Here is a 15,102-nt window from a genome sequence, read left to right on the forward strand (position 1 = left end):
CACTCAGCTTCTCCCAAGTAAGTAATCCAAAACCCCTCTTTCCTGCTCATCATTATTCTGGAGGTCTTGAAGATGTGGTCTTCGGTCACGGCCCAAAAAACTGGTATTGGAATAGCCCGATTGATGGGCTCAAATCGGATCTAGGGCTGGTCAAAGAAGGAAAATCACCGGCTGTAACGAGATCATCTATATCAAGGGTTTTGGTAAACCCTAGCGTGATATCTGAGCCAGAGATAGTGGGATCTGAAGCGGATGAGGGTCGTAGGAAGGATGGCTTGGGAGGTAAAGCAGGAATCCAGCCAGAAGAGGAGGGTTTAGAAAAGGGAGTGGACAAAGGAGCAGGGGCCAGGGGTTTTGAAGGAATTATTGATTCAGAGATACCATCAGGAATAGCACCAGTAGGCAAAAAAGATTTCTCGCAGCAAACAGAAGCGGCAGATGGGGAGGCTGTCGCTCAAGGAAGGGAAGAGGGTACAGGCAATAGGCAGGTTGGGGAGAAGAGGAAGAAACAGAAATTAATCAAGAAAAAGACAGAAGCAAATCTTGTGCTGGGAGTGGACGTCCAAATAGAGGAAGCTCTGGAGGTGGCGGAATGCACATTGGTAGGACGAGCCCAGGGGAAAAATATTCAGCCAAATTCATACAAAATTGGGCAGATCAGCAATGGCAGGCGGCCCCAGAAAAATCCTACAAAGTCTCAGTTCTAGCAAAAGGATGGTTTATGATTCAGTTCGAAAAGAAGGAAATGGCGGACTGGGTGATGGCAAAGAATTGGGCGTTTGGGAACCATCCCGTTCTTTTCAGGCGATGGATGCCTCTGTTCGATGCACAGCGCGAAAAGGTAGATTCTTTCCCGGTATGGGTCCGCGCCCCTGGTCTACCTCCCTTTCTATGGGTAGAATCAGTTTTCAGGTCCATTGGTAACACGTTGGGCACTTATCTGGAAACGGATATGTCTTTCATAGAAACAAGGAATAAAGCCATGGCCCGGATATTGGTCAATCTTAACCCAGGAGAAGGCCTAGCAGAAAATATAAAAATTCAGTACAAAGACCTCATTTTCGATCAGCCATTGGACTACGAACACCTACCTTTTAGGTGTCACAGATGCCATGAGTATGGACATCTTGCAAGGGATTTCCCTCTTGGTTTCCGCTGTAGGAGGAGGCAAAAGAAAACCGAAACAGAGGTGGTATCAACAGGAAAGGAGATTGACCCCAGAAATGAGGCAGTCCAAGTGGAGGATGCTATGGAAGTGGATAGAAACGAGAAGAAGAAGGATCCGATGCAGGCAATTCAGGCCCTGCGACCGGATTTTGGAGAAGGATCTCCTATTGGATCAGGGAATGGAGCACCGGAAGTCACAAAAGAAGTATCTGAAGGCATTCATGAAGTCACGATGGGTACACTGGACTCTTGTTTTCTTTCTATACCTCCTCTTTTTGAAGAAAAAGATGCATGCTTAAATTCAAATTCGCATAGTCTTTCATCTGTTGAACACTCGCGGGTTGAAAACATCATTGCATCTATACCCAAGATCAATCTGAACTGTGAAGAGGCTCCATATGATACCGGCGATATAAAAATCTCTCCTTCCAAACCTGTATGCCATTATAACCTGCGATCCCTTGACAAAAGACCAGCTTCTGGAGACCCAATCGGAGGTTTAGGTATGGAGGTGCCTCAGATCTCTATGAAGAAGTCGAGGGGACGGAAGTCTTTCTTGTCTAAGGCGCAGGTAAAAGCAAAATTTGACGTGGCGGATGGTAAACAACTGTCGATTCCTGGGGTGCTTAGAGCGGTGAAACCCTGTGGAGATGGGTCAAAATGATTGTTCTTTCATGGAATTGTAGGGGTTTAGCCAGTAAACCCAAAAAACTGGCTCTGAAGGAGTTGGTACAGCGTTATAATCCAGAAGTAATCATGCTGCAAGAGACCTTAGGCATAAGCTCAGAAGTGGTGTCATCTCTGTGCTCCACTCTCCCGGGGTGGCATTTTCAAGCACTGGACTCCAATGGTCACTCGGGAGGCTTGGCTATAGGCTTCAGGGAAGGAAGAATGAAACTCATCAATACATGGGGGATGAATAATGTTCTGGGGATGGAAGCCGTGACACCTGAATTTGACATCCCTCTGTTAATCTTAAATATATACGGGCCATGCCAGGAGAGAGTCTCTTTTTGGAACAACCTCCTGGCTAAAGCAGTGATGAGAAATCAGAATCTGGTGTTAGGAGGAGACCTTAATTTCTCCATTGGGAATGCCGAGGCTTGGGGTCCTTCAGCCAGAGAAGACCCTCTATCAGATTTCTTCTTGAATGCTTTGTCTACGCATAATCTGATCGATGCAAACATGCTAAAACTGAAACCTACATGGAGAAATCGTAGAACAGGTGAAGCCAGAATAGCAAAAAGACTTGACAGGTTTCTTCTGAGTGAAGATCTAGCCTCCAGAATCCCGGTTTTCAAACAGTGGGTAGGAGAGGGGGGAAACTCGGATCATTTCCCAGTCCTGCTCGAGCTGTCTAAGCCTCCACTTAAGCCGGCAACACCCTTCAAATTCAACGCCTCATGGATGCAGGAGGAATCCTTCAGAAACCTCTTCATCGAAACTTGGCAACACCCGAGTAGGGACGCCATGGAAGATAAGAGTTTCCTTTTCATGGAAAATTTGAAAAGGCTGAAAAAGGCCACGATGGATTGGGCAAAAAAGAGGAAGCAGAAACAAAATGAAGTCTTAAACAATATCAATCTGGAGCTTGGGGAATTGGAAAATCCTGAATCGAATGGTTACGAATCTCAGGAGTCGAAGGATAGAATACTGTTTTTAGAAAAGCAGAGAAGAGGAATGGAGGATGAAAAGCAGGGAAATTTGGCTATCAGCTGGAGATGAAAATACAAAAATTTTTCACAATTACGCAAAAGGGAGGAAGATAATGAATACCATATGGAAGTTAAAGGACGAGGATGGTAGAGAAGCCAATACTTTTGAATCTCTCTCGTTCATGGGGAGGAACCATTTTCAAAATTTATTCTCTGAGCAAGGAGAGATTACATTAGCAGAGGTTATCAAAACAGCCCAATGTTTTCCTCGTTATGTGGAGGAGGATGAAGCTGAGGGCTTGCAAGGTGAAGTCACATCTGAAGAAGTGGAGAGTATCATAAAAACTATGGCCAAAGATAAAAGTCCTGGGCCTGACGGGTGGCCTATAGAATTGTTCCAGCATTTCTTTGACCAGATTGGCTCAGAATTAACAGAGGTGGTTGAGGAATCCAGAAGAAAAGGTATGGTTTATGCGCCTTTTAACTCAACCTTTATAGCCCTTATTCCTAAGAAAGAAAACCCTGAATCGTTTGAAGATTTCAGGCCCATTTCGTTATGCAACAACATCTATAAAATTATAGCAAAAGTGATTGTTGTCCGTTTAAAGCCAATCCTGTCCAGATGCATCTCAAACGAACAGTTTGGTTTTCTGGAAGGGCGCCAAATTCATGAAGCCATAGGGGTGGCTCAAGAGACAATTCATAGTGTGAAATTGATGAAAAGGAATGGGGCAGTGGTAAAAATCGACCTGTCAAAAGCCTACGACAGAATCAGTTGGACCTACCTCCGAATGCTGTTAACACACCTGGGTTTTAAAATTGAATTTATCAATTGGATTATGGGATGTATCAACAGTGTCAGTTATGCGGTTCTTATAAACGGAGCTGCCTCTCCGTTCTTCAAAGGGCAAAGAGGACTTAGACAAGGCTGCCCCTTGTCTCCACTGCTTTTCCTTCTGGTAGCAGAAGGACTGAGCCAGCTGATCCTAAAAGCCAAAAGGGAAGGATTAATTAAAGGTCTGGAGGTTGCAGTCAATTTATACATCACGCATCTTCTTTTTGTTGACGATATTTTACTCTTCAGTAATGGGAACCAGTCAGAAATAAAAGAGATTAAGAAGATTCTTGAGCTCTTCATGAAAGCAACTGGGATGCAAGTAAATTATAGAAAATCGCAGCTCATTCTGGAAGGTTTTAATAGACAGGAGGAAAGCCAAATTACCTCAGTTCTTCCCTTTGATGTTTATAAGCTTGGGGACCCTTTCAAATATCTGGGGTTTTGGATGAAACCAGACAATTATAGGAAATAGGACTGGAATTGGTTGGTAGCAAAGATTGAGGCCATAATTTCTCATTAGAGCTTTAAGTGGCTTTCCAGAGCAGGAAGGCTAACTCTAATTAAATCAGTCCTTCTAACAATCCCAGTGTATTGGGTTGCGCTGACCTGGGTTCCCAAAGACATTTTGGAAAAGATAAGAAGAATGTGTAGCAGATTTCTATGGGCTGGAGCAAAGGAAGACTTAGTGCTCCCCTGGATTGCCTGGGAAAAAGTGGCAAGACCAAAAGAATGGGGAGGGTGGGGAATAAAAGACATCAAAGGTTTTGGATCCTCCCTGGCAGCAAAATCAGGGTGGAGAATTATCAACATGGATAACCTCTGGACGAAAGTGGTGAAACGGAAATACATTGACCCCACTCCTCTTGAGAATTGGATAAGGAACCCAGAAAAAAAGGAGGAAATGTGTCGATAGTCTGGAGGGCAACCATAGATGCCTTCAACATTATTGAACAAGGATTGTCCTGGCAGGTTGGAAATGGTGAAAATATTCGAATTGGAAGGGATCCCTGGGTGGGGTGTAATGAGAACTTTGCACTGCCTCCGGGCCTGATTAGGCATCTCGAGTCCAAAGGAATCCTTTTCCTAAATCAGGCAGAAAAAATCGGTCACTCAACCATATGGGGACAAGCTTGGAAATCAGGAGAGGAATTGGACCTTCATCCCCATTGGTGGAATAATTGGAAGGTTTACATTCAAGAACTCTCCAGATCAAATGTAAGGTTTAAAGACAAACCAGACCAGCTGGTATGGGCTCACGCTGATTCTGGAATCTACTCTCCAAAATTTGGATACAAGTTCCTCATGACAAAAAAAGGCTGGGGTGATCCCGAATGGTGGGCAAAGTCAATATGGAAGTTAAAGTGCCCTACCAAAGCAAAACTATTCTTCTGGTGTATCTTAAAAGGGAAAGTCCCTACATGGGACATTCTGCAATCCAGATTTAAATCAGGGCCAGGAAGATGCGCTATGTGCAAAAATGACTCTGAAACCATAACGCACCTTTTTATTGGTTGTCCTGTAGTTAACAAAGTATGGAGGGAGGTTGAGAAGGTAATTCATTTACCGATAGCCTGGGAAGGGGATAATATATCTGCAGCTTGGCACAAATGGTGGCACTCAAATCAAACTTGGAAATTAAGAAATCTGTCGCCTATTATCTGTTGGGGCATTTGGATTGCAAGAAACAGAGTCATCTTTCAGGACAAGGAAACTTTGGTGGAATCAATTGCCATTCAGAGTAATTCAATTTACTCAAATATACCAGATTCAGAGGAAGAAAGGATGCCCAGGCAGATTAGAGAAGAACAAATCAAGGAAGGAGTGCCATGGGCTTACTTTGATGGAGCCTCTCAAAATAACAAAGCTGGAGCAGGTCTAATCATCCATATAACCGAAAGACATTCTCTAAAAGCTTCTGTAGGATTAGGCAGTGGCTCGAATAACTATGCAGAATTATATGCTCTTAAGCTTCTCCTATGTTGGCTGATTCACAGGAACATCTTCACAGTTCAGATTTTTGGGGATTCATCAAATGTTATCAAATGGGCAAATGATCAAAGCAGATGTCAAAATTACATATTGTATCCTTTATTAGAAGATATTCAGCATTTAAAACTATCTTTTAATGCCTTCTCTATTCATCACATCTACAGGGAACGCAACGACGCTGCAGACAAGATTCCTAAAGAAGGTCTACAACAAGATATGGGTAGCTGGAGAATAGTGGAGGAAAACAATGGAGGCACTCACCTCTCGGACCAGCCTCCTTATGTGTAGTTTGCATGCTTATGCACATAGTAGAGCTGGTCATTCTAGGTTCTTTTTGTTTATAGCTGGAAAGTCTGCTTATTGAAATCTGTTCTAGTCTTTTATGATAGTGTTGTGCATTCTTTTTCGTCTTGGGTTGTTTTCCTCGATAGAGGAAACCCGGGGAAAGATGCCAGTAAATGTTTTTGTTACCATAAACATTAAACTGTTGACTCTTTTTGATAACGCTGAGGAAGGGAGCTGTTTTCCTCTCTAGAGGAGGCTCTGCTTACGCTCAGAATGACCCATAACACTCAATTAAAGGAAGGTAGAATAGCCTTCCAGCAGGTATTATGATGCTCTATCATACAACAAAAGGAAGTTGCAGCATGTATATGTAACTTTTTATTATGATTATAAAAAGTTAGTTTTTTTCTTTGGAAAAAAAATATTTCTCTTAATTTAACTCTTTCTTATTATATTCTCTTCATTATTTATTATTTATTTACTATTGTTATATTTTCTTTATTATTTACTATTTATTTACTTATATTTTAATATTATATTATTTATTTATTATTATTAGGGGCATACAAAGACCGAAAGAAAAAAAAATAGCTATATAAAAAAATTACATTTGGGACTAAGTGTAAGGACACTTAAGTACCATTTCCTACCTTTATTTTTCTCTACTTTTTGCCAAACTCGTTGATTGGGAGTGGCATTTACAATTGCCAATTGATTATATTCCATACTTTCTATTTGATTCTCTATTGTCTTTGAAGATGCCTCTTTTTTTTAGTCTAAACTCTCAAATGCATGGGGTCTCTTAACACCTCCCATCTCTTTTTCGAAGGAGGCGCTTCGATATGTTGTGCTGGAAATATAGATGTTTCTGCTTCTGTCATTTATGAGCTTTAAGGCATTGATCCCTTCTGCTCAACCCCTCCATCCACAAGCGCTCCTTGTGGATTATGAGCATCCATAGGATTGTCCATTGATCAACCATCATCTTCATTAGAGATGATATGCTCCTGAAACTGCCAACCCCTTGGTTTTTGGGGTTGTTTCTTTTTTCTTTTTGGGTCTTTCTTTGCTTGTGGACACACATTTTGTAGATTTCCAATTTGAAGACATGTACGACATCGAAAAGTTGTATTTTCAAAATCTAAATGTTGGGTCCACTAAGGACTGTCATGAACCAAGTGGATTTGATCTGGTAAACCCTTGCTAAGGTCTACTTCCACATAGATCCTAACCAAGGTAAAATTCCCTTTGAGGTTTTATCTATTTCTGCCTTTACAAACTTCCCTAAGGAGTTTCCTATTCCTTCTAGAACTTGATGGTGCCAAAAGGGGAGAGGAAGGTTGTGTAATTTGACCCAAACCAACATTTTGGAGATCACCATCATGTTGGCATCAAACCCAAGAAACCATGGGGTTATAAAAAGACCCGTGTTGCCCCAAAACCATAGACCCTCATTTAGGGCATACTGCACATCCTTCTTAGTAGAAAAATGAACAAAAAAAATCCCCTAGAGCACAAATGGAGTTCACAAATTGAGGTGCAAGTGTGCATACCCAATGATGTAGATCCTCTGGTTTTGGCAAAAAAATCATTGAATCTACAAATGACTACTTAGGATTGGAGGGTAGAGAACCATTTTGTAACTTGTGGGATGTTTACTGCCATTTCCGGAGCCTATTTAATTGTTGTACAATGTAAGGTCCAAGGGTATTGATATTTGGATCAACTTTGTTTTGTGACTCACCCTTTTTATGCACTACATCCTTAAACGAAACTAGTCCTTTTTGGGTTGCTGGGACCAAGAAAACATCCCTGTAGCCACAACTTAATTATGATAGAGGATTTTCATTTAATACCATAGTCCTGCAACATAAGGTCATCTTACAAAGATCTACTTGCATAAATCAGATTTTGGAACTCATTTGGGATACCCAGTCTCTGTTGGATTTTTTGCTTCAAATCAGGTACCAGATTTACAGACCGAACCTCAATGAGGATCGATATCCCCTCTGTGGTTTTCACAAAAAATTGAAAAAGGTCCCCTGCTTCTAGAACTGAATGAGAACCCTCACACACAGGCTCCAAACCGAGACCGATCATCTTATCACTCGCCATGAGGGACAAAGGGTACGAGGAACTGCGAGTAAGTCCCTTGTGAGTTTGTGGCATAGATCGCCAATGCACCGACAACTTACAATAAAAAAAAATAGAGACATAAAACCATTGGTCTGCACCTTCCGTAATGATCCCAACTAAAAAATACTTCTTGAGATTTCAAACTTCTCCAATTGGCCACCAAACTTTCCTTTTGGGAATATTGTTCTCCAGATCTGTGTGGGTGTATGGCATAACTCTTTTCAAAACATCTCGCCTGTCAAGACTTCGCTGAAACTTACCAATGTCGATGAGATAATGCTTGCATGCAGAGAACCTATCAAAAAACATCTCTAGACCAAACATATCCAGTTCATAGGCTTGATGAAGGTGCAAATCCTCCTTTTACCTTTTTCTTATATTAACTTATAAAAAAATAAATCTTTTAATAATACTAATGGCTAATTTATTTTTTAAGGAACGACAATTTTATATTAAATCAACTGGTTGGTAGGCCAACACCTTTACATTCATAGTAGGTTCTTAAGCTTATATGTTCTAAAATTGCAAAACAAGACACCCTTTCCTACCTTGCCATCTACCAACTATGACTCTTACTACACTTATTTTATTGAGTCTCCAAAATAATCCTAAATACACTATATAATTGCAAAACATATAATCAAACGCCTAGACAAAACTAACCATAGCGATTATTTTCAGCTTCAGAGTTTCCAACATGTTCAACCTAGACATTTCTACTTGTGGGGGAGAGGCATCATTCATGGATCGCTCCATAAGTCTCGCATTCTCTTGTCGAACCCTCACTTTGCTTGGTGGGTTGGTCGTTAGCCCAAAGACTTCTTTGAGAATTCCAAGGGTCACTGATACAACAATCAATTTGATACTTTCCATTTTGATAATTAAATTGTCCACCACAACCTGCAATTGATCAACGTTAGCCTACAACATTTCAAGCTTCATACTCACTAGAGCAAAGTGAGCTCTCGCCTCAAAGACCACCAATTCTCCTTAATTGGAGATGAGTGAAGATAGATAGGCCATGCTTGTTACCAATTGTGATTGCATCTCATCAACTCTCTTTGGGCTAGTTAATCACTCCATTAATCTACAGAGAACCTCAATGAAATTGCAATTCGATGAGTAACACACCTTTAGGAGTCTCCATTTATAGACACTCAATCCATCGTCACTCCATCCGACAGGTCCCTGTAAACATTCAATATATGAGTCCTGTCTCTGCAAACACTTGAAGAGATACACCATGACTAAATCATCCTCTTTGTTGCAAAACTCATGTGAATTTACAACCTTTGAACCAGTGGGATGCAACCATGCTCATCTGTATGCCTACATACTAATACATTGAGGAACATCTACCACCTATCGAGGAGCATGGTGGTTCTCGCCTTAGATGTCTAACTATTAGATCCGCTAGTGGCATTCACCTTCGACGAGGATCACCATAAACAAATCATTGAGATTTTTTTTATTACAGTGGCCATTAAATGGCCTGACGTGCCTTCCTTCATTATTAATTAGACTCCATATTTTAAGGATCCGGGGTATGAAAATCCAAAGTTCTTTTAATATTTTGTTCGTGGTATGAATGTTAAAGTTGGAGCTCCTTGGTCTTGGATGATCAAACCTTGTTCAAGGGCAACTCCTTGATTTGCCAATGAGTTTGCCACTTGGTTATTTTGTCTTTTGATATGGTAAAATTCCACGCTTTCAGGTTTCTGGATTTGAACACTGGTTTTAGAATCATGAGAGGGAGGTCATTTTCTGGTATCTTTTTTATTTTATGAATTTGTTGAATGACAATTATGGAGTCACCATAGACTACCAAATGTCAAATCCACCTTGATATTTCCATCCCTAAGCCTTGTCATAATGTTAAAAATTTTGCTTGATTATTGGTTGACCTTCCTAAGCCCTATACCAATTGCATCTCTATTTCTTCATCAGGGAAGACGACCCCTTGTGCTCTTGCCTCCCCCAATACCCATGGCTAATTTTGACCAACAATTGTTTATTAATTTTCTTTTCATTTAAACCATTTTATTAATTTTTTTTATTTATGATTAGCTTGTGGCCCATTTATTTTCTTTAGATTAAGTTATAAAAATGGTGTTGTGTGACTATTATATGTTTAGATGCTTTTGGTGGGAATTAGGTGATTTTTTTTTGTCAAAATCTTGATCTTTGTTGTTTAAAATGAGTTTTTGATTACATATATGGATTCAATGCCCTGAGAAACTCTAGAGCACTCAGATTGTGGAGAGTTCACAACTCAAACTTGTGAACTTGTGATTCCAATAAATACCTACCGGATTCTATGCAAATTATATCTGAAAAAATGCCCAAAAAAACCCTCCAAAACATATAACAAAGAGACCACGACATACAAAATTATTAATTTTTAATAATACTCACTGTTAATTTTGACTTATTATTATTATTACCACATAATACTACTCAAGAGTAATTTTAATCATTTTTTTTTATAAATATTATAGTTTTTCTTTCTTATTAAACTAATACTCATTTACAACCACTACAATATCTGATTTAGGTTAAAATTTAACACAATAACAATAATATTTATAATTATTATTGAGCTGAGAGGCTCATTCTACAACCCATTATGATGTGTCCGTCATCAAAGTTAAAATTGAAATTTTGCTTATATCAGCCAATTTAAAAAAAAAATAACTATACAATTTACACACGAAGATATTGGATCCTTCATGACTCATATTAAAATTTTTAAAAAATCTAAAAAAAAAAATTAAATAACTATATAATTTGAACATGAAAAATTTAAATCCCAATAAACTCATATTAAATCTCTATTTAAAATATATCTATGATAATTATTATATACTTTATATAAATAACAACTAAAGCACAAATTAGGCCGATAGGCCTTCCTTTGAAAGGGACTTTCGTCGTCCCTTTGTTCCTCATGCTGACACGTGGCATCGGAATAGAGTGGCACAACCGGGAGTTCTGCAATCTCGTGCTGACACGTGGCGTCGGAATAGAGCGGGCATAATCGCGCAGTTCTGCGAGGGAGCGGCGTCGTGTATTCATGGATATTCATGAAGGCAGTTCTGCGGTTAAATTCGTGCAGTTCTCTTCCGCAGCTTATGCATTCTTAAGCTCCAGTAGTAATGGCGCATTGTGTTATGGTACCTTCTGTCGGTTTGGCAACTACCCAGTTATGTGGTCCCTGTTTTGCGGTGCACAGCTGTTCTACGATGCACAATCAACTGTTATGTGGTTTCCATGCTTCCATGACCGGGAGCCTTCTTGGATCAAACTACCGACAGCCTTCTTTGATCAATCTCACAGAGTATAGCACTGTTCAAACTGACAGAGGAGCCTGGTTTGACAATCTCACGAACGGGTCTCGGAGCTGGAAATCGTGAGCCGGAGCTGTTGTTTAGAAAACATCTGCACAACATCATTTCTTCCAGGTCAGGTCATCGTCTCTCTTTTCATCCACTTTCAGCGTGTATGCATATTCTGAAAAAATAACACAAGAAAAATACTGTATGAGAACTTACATATAAGCATTCGATCCATCAGCAACCTTCATCTAATTGATTCTCTTCAGAGAAACAGAGGGCATGGAAATTTCACATTGAAATAATATTAAAGGCAAGGAGATAAGCTTGATTGTTTACCTGGAGCAATGAAACCATAGGAACTTGCAATGGAAGACATACATTCCAAAGCCCTAGAATCCTGCAAAAACTTTGCAAGGCCGAAATCGGCTACATGGGCCTCAAAATTGGAATCCAAGAGAATGTTGTTGGACTTTACATCATGGTGTATTATAATCGGGCTACAATCATGGTGTAAATAGCAGAGCCCTATAGCTCCCTCAATAGCAATCTTGTATCTGGTAGCCCATTGTAAATGCCCACCTTTCTTCCCATGCAGTAACTCTCCCAGGCTTCCGTTTGGCATGTACTCGTAAACAAGCAGATTGATTTCTTGATTTGAGAAAAACCCCAACAGTCTCACTATATGGCGATGTTGAATCTTGCCCAAAGTCTGAATCTCTACAGCAAAACCATGGTCGTGAGAAGACCCTCTTCCAATCCCAAGCAACCTCTTCACTGCAAATTCCTCACCGCTCCGCATCTAACCCTTGTACACAACCCCTGCTCCTCCCTTTCCAATAATATTTTCCTCTTTCAAACACTCGAAGACATCTTCACAGGTGAAGTCCAACCTCTGGAATGTTGTTAGCTTCCAGGATCTTGAAGCATTGCTTTTCTTCAAAGCCCTAGCTTTGATGATGGCAGCAGAGGCAAAAACCAGTGAGCATAATAGCAAACCTATGACCAGAACCAGCTTTACAGTGGAAGAAATCAAAGAACCCTTAACATGAGCATGCGGCGAATTGGGCTGAACTGTGCAAGGTCCCAGATACAGCCCACACAATCCAGGGTTCCCACTCTGGTACTAGCGATGTTGACAGTTTTGGTGTTATCCCTTATAAACACTTTCAACTTTGTGGCTGCTAAGTGATGCCCTTAATTGTTGGCATATATGAGATAGGATTTTGGCATATATCAATAATCTGTTGTCTCCCTTTTCTTTTTATTGCTTGAAAAATGGCATTCCAGGGAATTCTATTTAAGGCTTCGATTCAGAAATGTTTTACCATATCTTGTAACACAATGTGAATGTTCTCATTTAGAGTCTCTATTCTCCATATTGCTTTTGTTGCAAACTGTAAGTGGTTTTTTCAGATTTATTTATTTCTATTTTGCGCTACTCAGAAATTTCATGGCCTGTTTTGTAATCCAGAAAATTTGTATCCTCGTGTTTCTGTCATTTTAGGTCATGTCGTCTTTCACGTATCTGTGTCTGGCTTTAGCTGCTTTATTTTGCTTTTGAAGTTTTTAAAATTTGTTTTCGAGACTTCCTTGGGAATTTCTGTTTTGGATATTTGAAGTTATGCCTTGTTTTTTTTCTTTATAGTAAATAAGCAGTGGGAATTCTATTCATCATTCAAAACAAAATTACAGTCAGTCATTTTCAGCTGGTTTGCCTGATTAGAAATCCACAAAAGTCAAGCTCTGCATCTGCAGCATGCAGCCATATAACAGAACCTTGTGGAAACAAACTGGATTCCAATAAATATGTAGCTTCACCCAACCAACTTTATGTATACATACACAGACAGCTAGAACAGGTATAAACGAATAGTCACACCTTCCTAGCAATCCTCGGGCATGTTAGATCATGGAACAAATGATGATGGTTGTTAGTTGCAGGAAATGCAAATATGGTCCTTTATCGTTGCCAGCCTTTGGTGACCATAAACCAGATTCTCCTTATTCAAGGAAGGAATGCCTAAAAAAGAAATAAGTCCTTTCTTTTGCCAACCTCACGCGCTTCGCTCCTTTCTAGGGTGTATTACACTTGCGAGGAGTTAAGTATCACCATACCCTTCAACATAAGACCCTGCACCATCTCTCCATCATAGCTGTCACAACATGTGTGTCAGTCACCCTTTTTTATAAATCTACACGCAGGTGGCTTCTTTTAAACAATCAATGTCCCTGTTAAGGGTTGTCACCTCAGCAATAACCACCACCAAATGAGTTGTAACCTTGGCTTCCACAACTGGTAGAGTCAAGACAATCCGTGCTTCATTACTGCCTAGAATCATGTGCTTTTAATATCCAATTCAGACATCATGCAATGTTCATAGAATGGTAAGTGTGTGCATAATTAGTCATAAAAATGCAGCCCAACATTACTTCAGCCATGGTTTCCAGCATGCAGGTATATAGCAGAACCTTGTGGAAACAAAATGGATTCTAATAAATATGTAGCTTCACCCAACCAGCTTTATATATACATACACACACAGCTAGAACAGGTATAATGATGATGGTTGCCTAGCTAGGATCAACTCCACTGCATTACTAACATGTACATAATTAACGTTTAACTCATCATTGCTACCGAATTGTACCTAAATTTATTACTAGGTCAACTCATCCCATGCAAATGCCAATATTATCCCATGTTGGGTAAGCCATGTGCAACACCATTGGCGTATGACTGCTACCCATGGAGTTCATGATTGGGTTCAAAATAGGTATATGATGCCAGCCTCCCTAAAGTGAATATGGTAAAGTGTCAACATACAGAGTTTACCTCTGAAATTTGGAAGGCAGGGACTGTAACACCTGTTGTGTCAGCCCTATTGTTAAGCACTCACCCCTAATTTCCTCTGTGGTGAACATGTCTCCAACATCAACATCTGCTGGTTTCCAAGGAGAACACAGTCTGTAGTAGGGGCAAGTTCTCATGATCTATCTATTTATTGGGCTGAGGCTCCTCCCTATTTCTCTTCAACATATGTCATTCTACTCTGAATTATGCATGTGTGGTGTGTAAGAAACTGACATACTAACAATACCAGTAGACAAAACATGGTGTGAGCACACATTTTTAGAGCAAATTTTGATTGTCCACACCTAAGGATAGGTAGGAGGTGAGGTCATTCAAAGCCCTTCCTTTCAGGTCATGAAATTACATGGGTTGGTAAGGCTAAAATTATATTGAAACTGCCCACATTCTTTCCCCTTTCACATCATACTCCATTTCCCTCTTTTTAACTTTGTACAAAAAGAAAATGGGAATTGAATTACTCCTCTTTTCCGGATCGCTGCATTTAGATGGGTTGGTCAGGTTGCAAATAAATAGAAACTGCCCATGATAGTCCACAATCTGGCCACTGTTGTGTGACTGATGGAATCTGATTGTTGTTATGGTCTGGCCGCTGTTTTCAGGGTCCTATTTCTGACAAGAGGGAGGACCCAGATAGCTCTTATTACAAACATGAGCTTGGCCCCAGATAGTTCTTCTACATGCCTGGACTGAAGGAATGTGTGAACTTTCAGATTCAATAGCTATACATGGTGTTTGAATAGCGTGTTCACTATATGCAATGGCTGCTATTCAACATCCCTAAAATGTGCAGAAATGCACAAGCACAGTGAGTACACCCGAATATAG

The 15,102-nt window shown here is 40.1% G+C and overlaps 1 pseudogene; it reads right to left on the bottom strand.

Moving 5' to 3' along the window:
* Positions 1–11,518: 11,518 nt before the first annotated feature.
* Positions 11,519–12,204, bottom strand: LOC149179943 (leucine-rich repeat receptor-like serine/threonine-protein kinase BAM1 pseudogene; annotated as a pseudogene).
* Between the last annotated feature and the right edge of the window lie 2,898 nt (positions 12,205–15,102).

Source organism: Pinus tabuliformis, chromosome 3_2 (genome assembly GCF_031772625.1).
Source record: "Pinus tabuliformis cultivar Carrire ecotype Pingquan chromosome 3_2, CPIR1, whole genome shotgun sequence".
Taxonomy (NCBI): domain Eukaryota; kingdom Viridiplantae; phylum Streptophyta; class Pinopsida; order Pinales; family Pinaceae; genus Pinus; species Pinus tabuliformis.